A 13,609-nucleotide genomic window follows, 5' to 3' on the forward strand; every position below is an offset into this window, starting at 1 on the left:
GGTACAGCCCCAGCATTTGCCTGGTGTGAAAATGGGAAACCACGGAAAACCATCTTCAGGGCTGCCGATAGTGGGATTCGAACCTACTATCTCCCGGATGCAAGCTCATAGCCGCGCGCCTCTACGCGCACGGCCAACTCGCCCGGTAAATCCGTTGGTAGTACGCAAGAAAATATTTAACTTCTAGTTTGCAAAACAGCAGTGTACGTATCTGGCAGTTTATCTGATAGTCGTAGTAACGTACAAGCCCTGAGTGTAATATAGTTAAATAGTTACAATATCCGCGGTTAGCCATTGGCGGATGCGAATGCGGGTGCGGATGAAGGAAGCGCGGATGCGGATAATATTTTGTATATCCACGCATATCTCTAACCATAGCAGGTAGGCCTAACTGGAACCTGTCATCGGTATACGTGTACAATCCTGAGTCAGCAGCGTGAGGAAGTACAAGCCGATCAAGGGGAAGAGACTTGCTCCCGCGTGCACAGGTATTTCTAGCACAGGCACTGCTCTTAATAGTGGGCGAAGTATGACACCCGTGCTCTATTCAAAGAAGAGGAAAACAAAAATGTGTATTTTTGGCGTGCAGGTGCCTATAATACACTGTTGAGTCGCACAGAGATGTTATCTATTGCTAACTTGCCGCTGATGGAGGCTCGCTTTATTGTGTAACTTGTGACAGCTGACCTCCATCCATCCGAGTCGTATTTAAATGACAGGAGCTGCAGGGTTCACCGGACCTCTATGTTAATAGCTCCATAAAACTTTATGTCCCCTTGCCGGGGTTTGTTTACGTAAGTAGACACCGTTCCTTCCCCCCTTCCCTCTCCCAGTCTATTTACTCTTGGCAAGTGTTGTTCTTTCTGCCTCAGGCCATGTTTAACGTTGGCCGACTATCGCTCTAACAATGGACTAAGGGTTCGAATTCCGTATATTTAATAGATGTTCTCTCGTCTCCGACACAGCATGTAACCCGGCTGGGCGAATTGTAATATCGGCTTTTACATTCTACTTTGACCTGGCTTAATAGTCATGCAGTGATATGAGACTTTTGATGTCTTTTTAAGTCTAGGCGTCCCAAAAAGGACATACGATGAAAGACATGTTTCAAAAATATCTATGATTGGTGCTTCGTGGATTTTTTGTAAATAATACTATTTTCATTGTCTAAAAACATTTAGTTTCACATAGAATCTATTGTACCTCGTTGTTAATAATGCTTTTTTGTTTTGTTTTCTTTGTAACAATGAACGATGATTCCGTGCCGTAATGGTCACTGTAGCGGAAAGAGTTCGAATCCTGGTTTGTGTTTGTCTTAACGGGACCAGAAAGTGTAAATCAGCTGTAGGACGGCGGTTTCCGTATTACTCAACTTATCTCAGGAAGTATCAGAGATCGAGTTTTTCTACCTTATTTAGAACAGTTTCTTTATTATACGTGTGGAGGTTGAATGTTCCGTGTCAAAAACTTTTGTCAAAAATAAACTTTCAAAAGAGAAATTGTAATTAAAGTTATTCAAAAACTATTTTCACTTTATGCCTTTGATGGCGAGACAGTGCACTATGTTTTCAGGCGTTACGTCTCTCAATACTCACGAACTAAAATCCATATAAAATAGTATCAAAACTCTCGACTACAAACTATACTGCTAATAATAAGAGCTGGTATCTGACATTTCTTAGAGGGAGGTCCGTTTACTGCCTGCCTAGGCGGGATAAAGGGAGTGGCTGTGTGGTTGCCATGGAAACGAGGGTGGGGCGACTGCGGTTGCCATGGAGATGAAACTTCAGGGCAGCTCGTCTTGCTGGGAGTTGCCAAACCTGTCACTGTCACTGATAAGAACCTGATTGTTTGTATAAGAGTGATCGCAAATGGGACGACACCGCCTGGCCAGGCAGTCTACAGCAGATCACAGCGGTCAGAATGAAGGAGGGAACAAGTGAGCCGGAAGCGAGGGGTAAGAGCATGTAGAAAAGAATGCTGGAATGTGGCAACATCGTGAAATGGCACGTGCAATGCTCCTCCCTCCAACCTTACCTGTCAGACGCCAACTTTAGTTAAGTCTAGTATAGTAACTAAATTAACATTCTAATGAGTCTCAAAATTCACGAATCTGGACAGCAGGTGCCTGCGATGATCTCAGAAGGGATGAGGTGCGCGGTAACTCACGCTGCCCTTCAACACATATTTGTCCACCCACTTTTAGAATGGGATATCCCACGTATAGTTAACAGGAATTATCATCCTACCACAGACCAAATTCTCCAAGTATAACACTGATCTTGACTCAGTTATTCTGCTTGGTGTCATCGACCAGTGCTCAACATGGAATTCATTACTTCGCAAAAGGGTAAACTAAAGTTAATGCGCAACGGTTATAGGTTTTATAAGCAGAGGAAAAAAACAAGTTGGGCGAAACAGTATGGTTTTGTCATAAAAGACTGTCATCCGCGTGTGCCGGTAAAGTCACAATTCCAAGTGACAATAGCGTTTTAAGTGAAACACCCCACCAGTGTATAGGCTTACCTGATGTCCGTAGTTTCTCAACCTCCTGTCAGGTATACTCTGTGCGAGGCTACACGACATGCCCACCTCTTTATGAGAGAGGTGACAATTACAAGAGGGCACGCAGTTCCGTTTGGCGCTAACAGTGGACCTTTTCGCAGAATTCTGATTACATTTTCAAATATCTACAGTCGATATGTGGGTAGGGTGGGCATTTATATATTCAAAGAAGAACTGGCCCGGCTCGTGAGTTTTGAGAATGACCAAGGTAAAGAAACCTACTCTTACTAATCCTCTTCTTGGAAATTGTGAATTTTGATGCTCGCTAGTTTTCCCGTCAGTTCTGAGACGACACGGTCTTCTGGTATGGGCTAGAGCAATTGTGTTACTTTCATTGCTCTGTCACAGTCTTATCCTTGGTTTTGACAATTTGAAGGTGACTGAGGTATGAGCGGTGCTAGTAATGCCATTCCTTGTGCAGCCAGTCCCTGCTATGAATGGTGTGAAAATGTTGCTCATAAGGTCAGGTGATACATACATTTCAGTGGGCTTGGCAGACCTCTGTCCCAGTGAGGAAAACAACAGGAAACAACACGCCTCATTTCCGTAGTACCCCTCTTTCCACGGTAAGAAAAAGTTCTCTTCATATGGACCTACAAGGAGTGAACATACCCCCTCTGAGACACCCATAATTCCTCGTGATTAAGGGATATTATACTGTACTCTGTAATGTATTATGAAAGACAGATGAAAAGGATGAGGCATTTTTGCCCGTGAGTTATTAAAATAACTACATAACATTTTATGTTTCATAAATACACTTGTAGGGAGGAAGCACAATGGCGGGAACAGCCATCGCTTCGTTGCCTTCCTTCATTTTCCTTCTGTGTTGCTCTGGTACAAGCCTCGTGTAGTCCCTCACTCTATGAACCGCCGGCAGTCATCTACAGTATTTATTTGTTGCGTGTGTGTTTTTAGGCTTTAAATCCTTGCGTAATTGACTTGTGTTCAGTGAGAGTTAATCGACAAGCGCTTGTGTGTTTTTTCTTTCTTTAACATTAATGCTGTGATCTAGTGTAGAGTCATCTACAGTATTTATTTGTTGCGTCCATCTTCTAACCTTTATTGCCTGGAGAAATGTATTAAATACAATTAAATGCTTTCCTCACCCCTTGAGCCCACAAAAATTGTGTGTCTATTTCCTCCCCCAATTTGTCTTACACTTCAGTGCTGAGGTGTTTTTATGTTCCGTAGTTTACCTCTTTAGCCCCTGTAAACCCCCCGTTCCCTTTAGTTCATAGACATAATTTGTAGCTTAGTTTCTTCCTCTTTTTGTCTTGTGCGTAAATACTGAATTTCACAAATGTATGTGCCGCCGCTTTCCCGTGATGGTGTTGAGCAGAGCCGTTCGATATGGCAACCCTGTTGTAATAAGAGCAATCCTGTTTTCTTAGCATGGAATGAATTGTAGGCCAGCTATGACAGCTAATGGTGGAGCTGTTGAGGATCCGTCAGCCTTCGGGTTGAGGACTAAACATACATATTCACTTTGTGTAATTTTTCGTGGTAAACTACTTGCAGTACGATAAAGAAGCTTGCTGCGCCTACTTAAAAGATGTTCAATAAGCTACTCATGCAAATCTATCATCCTATTTTATTCAGAAGCGGATAAATTATTTTTTCAAATCTTATCTTGATATTTAAATCCCTTTCAGTGCCTTTGAAGATTATCTCCATTAAAGAATCATACCAAAACCAAACCTCATAGCGCAACAGCCCCGAAGGGCCATGGCCTACCAAGCCACCGCTGCTCAGCCCGAAGACCTTAAGATTACGAGGTATCGTGTGGTCAGCACGACATATCCTCTCGGCCGTTATTCTTAGCTTCCTAGACCGGGACAGCCATCCCACCGTCAGATAGTTTTTCAGTTGTAATCACGCAGGCTGAGTGGGCCTCGGACCAGCCCTCAGATCCAGGTAAAAATTCCTGACCTAGCTGGGAATCGAACCCGTGGCCACTCTGTAAGAGGCAGGCATGCTGCCTCTACACCGCGGAGACGGCGTTAACTAATCAAATTATTTGGATGAATTTAATCCTACAGCTACAAGCATACTTTCTCTAACAGAATGGGAAGCTTCAAGAAGACTGGACGTACAGTTTTTCAGGAAATGGTACATACATTTCAGGGACGTAGCCAAGGGGAGGGTTTACTGGGGGGTTAAAACCCCCTGCGCGGCATGGAACTTCAACAAAAACAAAGAAAACAAAGCGAAATTGACAATAAACAAGTGAAAGTCGACTTAGTGCGTTGGGTCTTTTGAACATTCACAGAGACAATTGTAAAAACAACAGATCTTTTGAATCTATTTTCTAAGAAGCTTCGAAAGTTGGATTTTAGATTGTAGTCTGAACATATAATTATTTTCACGAGAGTTTAATCCCGATGTAAACATGATATGTCTACGCCTCCGCCAAAGAAGGAGTTGTGATTTACCAAGCGTGTAGTACCGACCTCCACCCCGTCAACGTCTGGTGTTCGGACGTACAGTACATCGCATACGACAACAGTGCGAAGATATGAACTTCAGAATAAATGACTAAACCTGGATTCTGTTCACTTTGTTTATTGAACACATTCACAGTGCACTGCCTATGATCACTTCTGAGCGGTTTCATTATTTGTGTTTTTCACTACAGGCGATGGTCCTACCTCTTGCTCCATTTCTCTCACTATGAATACTGACTCACTGACTGCTGCAAGATGCAACACCTATCTCCACGCTGTACAGCTTGGGACTTTTCCCCACTACGAGAAGACTTCCTGTATTACACCACGCCTTGTGCCTTCATTTCTCGTTATTTAATCACTATTTTATAAACATATATATACATCGGCATGTATGATAACCGTATTTTAATTTGATTATATACTCTTCCAAACTCTCTAAATGTAATTAAATTAAATTAATATGACGTACTGCTTTTCTTCGAGCTCGCATACAGTCGAGTGAGTGCGAATGAACTATGTCTATGTCTACGTGCAAAGCCAAGGTGCTCCACCTATTAATCTCTAGTGAAAAGAAGTATACCATTCGCTGTAAATCTGTTGACCTTGAACATATTGTTCTAGTTCTGTACAGTATTTTAATGTAAGTTTTTTTCATTGTACCGGTATTGTAATCTGAATATCAACATAATCTCTGGGCGGCTCAACAGTGTCTTAAGGGCACCTCCATGCCAAAAATACACATTTGGGTTTTCCTCTTCTTTAACTAAAGCACAGGTGTCTAATCTTGCCCGCCGTAATTGCTTTTTTTTTTTTTTTTTTTTTTTTTTGCTTACGTCGTACCGACACAGAGAGGTCTTATCGTTGACGATGAGATAAGAAAGGCTTAGAAATGAGAAGGAAGCGGCCGTGGCCTTAATTAAGGTACAGCCCCAGCATTTGCCTGATGTGAAAATGGGAAACCACGGGAAACCATCTTCAGGGCTGCCGACAGTGGTGTTCGAACCCACTATCTCCCGGATGCAGGCTCGCAGCTGCGCTCCCCTAACCGCACGGCCAACTCGCCCGGTGCCGTTAGTGCAGTGCCTGTGCTAGAAATACCTGTCCACGCGGGAGCAAGTCTCTTCCCCTTATTAGTCGGCTTACTTTCCCAGGTTGCTGACTTAGGATTGTACACGGATACCGATGGCAGGTTTGTTTGTTGTGTCCTTAGAAACACTCACCACACACGCACAAGCACGTTCATTGATGTTATGTTATCATTTTGTGATTATAATCCCCCCCCCCCCCGTATCGGTCGATCCTGGCTGAGCTACTGATAAATTTCTAACAGTATAACATACTCTTATAATTTGTTTCTAAAAATATTATTTTTGGCAAAAATATTTGATGTGGAATACTCATTGGCTCAATGGTCAGCGTTGAGGCCTTCGGTTCATAGGGTCCCGGGTTCGATTCCCGGCCGGCTCGAGGATTTTAATCACCTCTGATTAATTCTTCTGGCTCGGGGACTGGGTGTTTGTGTTTGTCCCAACACTTTCCTCTTCATATTCACACAACACACTACACTACCAACCACCACAGAAACACGCAATAGTGATTACATCCCTCCATGTAGGGTTGGCGTCAGGAAGGGCATCCGGTCGTAAAACAAGGCCAAGTCCACATGTGCGACACAGTTCGCACCCGCGATCCCACAGGTGTGGGAAAAGTGGTAGAAGAAGATTCAAACTCTGCTCTGAAAGTGTTCTAAATATGTTGGAAGAACTTCAATTAAATGTCTCCGATACTTCGTGAGTTATGCTGTGTAATATAGAAACCTGCATCTTTCAGATGATTCGCACTTCCCTTAATGCATTGTTTCAATCCATTAACATACCACACCCAAACACCCTTTCACATAGGGTTGGCGTTAATAGGATCATTGACATAGAGTGCCGACCCTAATTGTGAAAGGGCAAAGAAATATAGATAATGTCGGTACGATTACAGTAATTAATTAAAATAATTACTGGGGGCGTGATAGCCGAGTAACATTCTCGCTGGAGTTACCAAGGTGGCCGCGGTTCGAATCCGAACCGGTGCATGAAATTAAATGTCGCGTACCTGTTGTTCGGTTTCCACAAAAACTGGAGGTCTCGTGGTTGTGATCATGATACCAGCAGTCAGCTTCAGCGTGCTTTAAAAGAACCATTGACAGACTGCACAGAGCGAAAAACCGTAAAAAGAGAATATCCACGCTAACATTGCTCAACCAAGAAAGTCAAATAAAAGCACAAACTAAAACAACAATGCAAGAAGTGAGTGATCAGACGTTTTCTTAGAAGTGGTACTGCAAGGGAAAGTGTGACTTACCGTCTTAAACTGAAGTATGCTTCCGAGACGACAGTAGAGGGAAGCGTTCATTTTCCTCCAGTGTCCGGCTCCATGGCTAAATGGTTAGCGTGCTAACCTTTGGTCACAGGGGTGCCAGGTTCGATTCCCGGCGGGGTAGAAAGTTTCAACCATCATTGGTTAATTCCGCCGGCACGGCTTCATCATCGGTTCATCCTCAACACGACGCGTCTACGGGCGTCAAATCACTAGACCTGCACCTGGCGAGCTGAACATATCCTCGGACACTCCCGGCATTAAAAGCATTCCAGCCATTTCATTTCCTCCTTCAATGACGCAGTCTGTTTGTCTTCCGTTCTTAAGATAGCAGGATCGTTCCCAGTTGCTGTCGAAAGTATTTGTTTAAAGTTTAAATGTGACAGTTCCATGACACTGGCTTCTGGAATGTAAAATAAATATTGTAGGACAAAATTCAATCGCTAGCTAAGACCAGTAGCGGCGCTAAGAAGCTCGCCACCCCCACTCCCCCACCGCAATAATTGAAAATGTGCCCATCGTGTCCTGATAAGGAAACATACAATTCGCCGGGCTGAGTGGCTCAGACGGTTAAGGCGCTGGCCTTCTAACCCCAACTTGGCAGGTTCGATCCTGGCTCAGTCCGGTGGTATTTGAAGGTGCTCAAATACGACAGCCCCGTGTCGGTAGATTTACTGGCACGTAAAAGAACTCCTGCGGGACTAAATTCCGGCACCTCGGCGTCTCCGAAGACCTTAAAAAGTAGTTAGTGGGACGTAAAACAAATAACATTATTATTATAAACTTACAATTTTATTTCGTAGTACAAGGTTGTATATTATTACAGTGAACAGCAACGATAATAATAATAATAATAATAATAATAATAATAATAATAATAATAATAATAATAATAATAATAATAAGTTAGTTTTCTAATCCGAAGGAATAAAAATAATACACTTATATGGTACGAAGACACACACACACACACACACACACACACACACACACACACACACACACAAGAAATGCATATTCCAGTTATAGTAACCAAAACACGCTGACCGTCACAATATTATGAAATCTCGTTCCTATGACCAAATAATTTACTACTGTTTACAATTCAACCCTCCATCGTAAGCCTACTTTGCTACACTGACTACCGAGAATTATAAACAGGCTCGAAACTTCAGTACTTAGAGTTTAGATAAGGAGGATGTCTTTGTTCCGGAGGTGCACATGGCCCTGAGGTTCACTTAGCCTACACCAAAAATGAGTACCAGGTTAATTCCTGGGGCAAAAGCGGCTGGGCGTAGAGCTAACAACTCTACCCCAACAAGTGCTAAGGTTACGGATAGTGGAAGCCTCTACCTTCCACCACTCCAAGGGCCTTCATGACCTGTACGGAGATGGCTTTGCTTTGCTTTTTGGATGTCTTTGTTATCGCATATTCGCTGACTACTGGGTTCTCAGAACTGGCTAATTACTTCAAAAGCCTTGTTTATTGTTTGTAAATGGCAGCAAGGGATGGTTGTTACTGGAACATGTTGGGAAACTCACATTCTTTCAGAAATAACTACCGCACTCCTATTGAAGAAAGAAGCTCTGCATTACGCCGGCCAAAGTTTGGAATAACCCTCTGTAATACGAATAATACTGTGTTGTGTGCTGTAGCTTTACCAATATGTAAAATCGCTCTTCAGCTACTGAAGATGGTTTTCCGTGGTTTCCCATTCTCACGCCAGGCAAATGCTGGGGCTGTACCTTAATTAAGGCCACAGCCGCTTCCTTCCCATTCCTAGATCTTTCCTGTTCCATCGTCGCCATAAGACCTATCTGTGTCGGTGCGACCTAAAACAAATAGCAAAAAAATGTTCAAAGAACTAGTCCCCGAGTAAGAAGAATTAACCAATCGCATTTAAAATCCCCGATTCGGCCAAGTATCAAACCGCATTCGGGAGGTAGACGGTTCGAATCTCACTGTCAACAGCCCTGAAGATGGTTTACGGTGGTTTCCTATGTTCACACCAGGCAAATCGCACGGAGTATGTACCGGTACCTTTATTAAGGCCACGGTCGCTACCTCCCCACTCCTAGCCTTTCCCTACCTCATCGTCACTATAAGAACTTTCCGACTCTGAAATGGAGTTGACATTGTGTCTGAAATAGAAGATCCAGGTGATGATTCCATGTTGACTTTTACTATACTTTTCTATACATATAAACATTGTAATATGTAAAACAATTTGCTTTATTAGTAACTGTCAATTACGGCACGCGATAGTAGATACTTACACCAGGAAGTTTCAATATAGAATGATGTTTGTGCCTGAAGGTATCAGGTGCGAGAGAAAAATGATCTAGAACGAGGGAGCAGGAGCCCAGGCAGGTTAGCGGAGATACCTCGAGATTAAGCTAACGAGGCCCACCCCATGCTGCAGTGACTGCAAGTCTCCTGTAACTACTGGGGAATTTCTGTGAGTGGGCACAAGTTTATCTCAGTGATCGCAAATGTGCGGCAACCGTAGGAGTAGCGTGCCAGGTTCTTACCCGGAGGCACCGGTTTCGATTCCCTGCCAAGTTAGATAATCTTACCTGGACCCTAAGAACTGGTGCGAGGTCTACACATCGTACGTGATTGCAATTGAGAATCTAACTAATGTTGAGGTGGCAGCCTTGATCTAAAGCAGCAGCAGCAGCAGCAGCAGCAGAAGAAGAAGAAGAAGAAGAAGAGAAGAAGAAGAAGAAGAAGAAGAAGAAGAAGTTCCCACTAACTATAGTTCCTGTTTTTGAGGCATCGGAGTGCCAGAATTTTGTCCCTCGAGAGTTCTGAGCACTTTTATATACCATCGAACTGAACTGGAATCGTTCGTACCAGTTTGGGCTCGGGAGGCCAGCGCTCTAACGTCTGAGCCGCTCAGTTTGGTTATTCGGCAGATTGTCCTTAGTAGTTGGTATCATGACAATCTGTCGATAGTGGCTGAGGTCGGTCACCTCCGACGATCTTCCACAAGGCTGAGCGGAGATCGATAAGCTATTATCAGACTGCCCTTGAATTACCGCGTAGTCGAGACTTGAAAGAACTTGATTGATCACCTGTTTCCACTTGGACGGAGCGTCCGTCCTCCATCTCTCCCTGCGAGCGTCAGCGACTAAAGCTGGTCCAATATTTAAAGTATAGTTGAACTCACTTGGAAACATTTCAAACTATACATCACGAAGACATAAAATCCAAACACGATGTCTTTGAAACGAGATCACATTTTCTCCAAGTTATCTGCTCCCCATATTTCACTCCCGCCCTCCACAAACCTGTAAACATGGCATTAAGAATCCACTGTGGACTCGATAAATAAAAATGCACACATGTGGGTCATGTGGCTACAGCCTGAGGCAGTAAGGGAACAGGAAATGTTAGATCATGTGTGTGTATCTCATCAACACTTCGCCGTGTTCCGTTCTACACAACGACGGGACAATCGGTTATTGGAATCAGGTTACTTCCGGGTGACATTATCGCTCTCTCACACACACACTCATTCTCTCTCTTTTTTTTTCTCGATGTATTTTTTTTCCAAATTTCTTAACAATAAGTTTTCAAAATTCGTGACGGCTCATTGAAACCGCCTGAAGATGGAATGCCTCATTGCCAAGCGGCATAACACCCTTGTGATATGAGAAACGTTACCTTTAGGCAGTAGTTCATTCTAAAATATTTAGTACCGAGCTCGGTAGCTGCAGTCGCTTAAGTGCGGCCAGTATCCAGTATTCGGAAGATAGTGAGTTCGAACCCCACTGTCGGCAGCCCTGAAGATGGTTTTCCGTTGTTTCCCAAGTTTTAACACCAGGCAAATGCTGGGGCTGTACCTTAATTAAGGCCATGGCCGCTTCCTTCCCAATCCTAGCCCTTTCCTGTCCCATCGTCGCCATAAGACCTATCTGTGTCGGTGCGACGTAAAGCAACTTGCAAAAAAAAAAAAAAAAGTTTGCTTAGAAAGAAAAACTGCATTATGCCGAAAAAATCGATCGAATTTCTTCTCGTCTTCTTAATCTGCTTACCCTCCAGGGTTGGTTTTTCCCTCGGACTCAGCGAGGGATCCCACCTCTACCGCCTCAAGGGCAGTGTCCTGGCGCTTGGGACATTGGGTCGGGATACAACTAGGGAGGATGGCCAGTACCTCACCCAGGCGGCCTCACCTGCTATGCTGAACAGGGACCTTGTGGGGGGATGGGAAGATTGGAAGGGATAGACAAGGGAAGGAAGCGGTCGTGGCCTTAAGTTAGGAACCATCCCAGCATTTGCCTGGAGGGGGAGTGGGAAATCACGGAAAACCACTTACAGGATGGCTGAGGTGGGAATCGAACCCACATCTACTTAGTTGACCTCCCGAGGTTGAGTGAACCCCGTTCCAGCCCTCATACCACTTTTCAAATTTCGTGGCAGAGCTGGGAATCGAACCCGGGCCTCCGGGGCTGGCAGCTAATCACAGTAACCACTACACCACAGAGGCGGACTCGATCGAATTTATAGTTAAAAAAAATATGTTTTACTTCACTCAGGTGGCAGCGCGCCGACCTCTCACCGCTAGGTTCCATGGTTCAAATCCCGATCCCTCCGTATGAGATTTATGCGGACAGAGCGAAGGCGGGACAGGTTTTTCTCCGGGTACTGTCATCTTTCGTTACAGCAACACTCTCCACTATCATTTCATTTCATCAGCCAGACGTTAATCATTGCCCCAGGGGAGTGCGACAGGCCTCGGCAGCCGGCACAATTCCTATCCTCGCCGCAAGATAGGGCTTCATTCTTTACGTCAGTTTAATTTTAATTTGGCATACAACAGGGCACAAACACCCCCAGTTACGGTACGCCTACACATATTATGCATTCTACACATTTATATAGGCCTCTTTTAAAGGGCGATAATAATACCAGCGGCATTAATATAAACTCGCCAGGCTGAGTAGCTCGGACAGTAGAGCGCTGGCCTTCTGAGCCCAACCTGGCAGGTTCCATCCTGGCTCAGGCCGGTGGTATTTCAAGGTGCTCAAATATGTCAGCCTCGTGTCGATTGATTTAGTGGCACGTAAAAGGACTCCTGCGGGACTAAATTTAGGAATCTCGGCGTCTCTGGAAACAGTAAAAGTAGTTAGTGGGACGTAAAAAATATAACACACTTCTTCTTTTCCGAATTTAGTCATCTATGGACCGAATAGAACTTGAGGCTTCTTGGCCTTTCTTCTCTTCTCTTCCCAAAACCTCTTCATTCTTTCGCTTCCCATTTCTCTCTCCTCTTCGAAAATGACCGCTCGGGCCTCCTTCTTAGTGGTTTCTCTTCAAATGATTTTAGACTGTCGACTCTTCTTCTGAATTCTCTTCTATTGTGGATCGTCTGCAATGTAATTCCAACTTCTTCCACAGCCTTCTTGACCTCTTCTACCCACATTATTAAATATAAACTCTTGCGCTTATGTTCCTCGAGATGGTGCGGCTCTTTTCCAGCATACACCCAATGGAGGTGAGCTGCACGTACCTTTTTATTAACAATGTATTAGCCCTCCTGTCATTCTTAAATCTCTGGCAGTGCCCGTAATCGAATCGGGGCCTCCGACTATAAAGTAATCCTTTTTCGAATTGTGTCATTTTATCTTCTCCACGTGCTTGTATAATTCGTGGTTGTGACGCTTTCTGTACTTGTTGTTTTCTTTGATGGGACCTAGGATTTCTCTCAAAATCTTCCATTCTTTAGCCTCTAGTTTTTCCATTAGACCTTTCTTGTTTATTGTAAGAGCCTCTGGTCGAATAACAGTACAGTAATGTCTAATTTTGGCGTTTAAGTATATCTCTCTCTTATTGTAGACAATTTATTTTATATATACATATCGATGTCTTCAGTTAGTTGTTGGGCCATTTCCATTTTGTTAATGCGTGACACGAAGGCTTCTTTCTCTGATAGGTTAGGCTCTATCCATTCACCGAGGTATTTAAACTTTTCTGCCTAATTTATCCTATTCCGACCTCCAGTTCCCTTGGCGCTGATTTGTCATGAAGTGCGTCTTCTCGAGGTGGATTTGAAGCCCAGCCTTCGATGCTTGAGCCTTCAGTTGGTTAAGTTAACTCCGTATCAATGGACTCTGAAAAGATCACTAGATCATCTGCAAAGGCTAGACAGTCGATTGTAAGGTTTATATACTTGTAGCCTAGCCTTACCCCATTTTCTACCCTTGAAGTTTTCATTTCTTTC

Source organism: Anabrus simplex, chromosome 1 (genome assembly GCF_040414725.1).
Source record: "Anabrus simplex isolate iqAnaSimp1 chromosome 1, ASM4041472v1, whole genome shotgun sequence".
NCBI classification, from domain to species: Eukaryota; Metazoa; Arthropoda; class Insecta; order Orthoptera; family Tettigoniidae; genus Anabrus; species Anabrus simplex.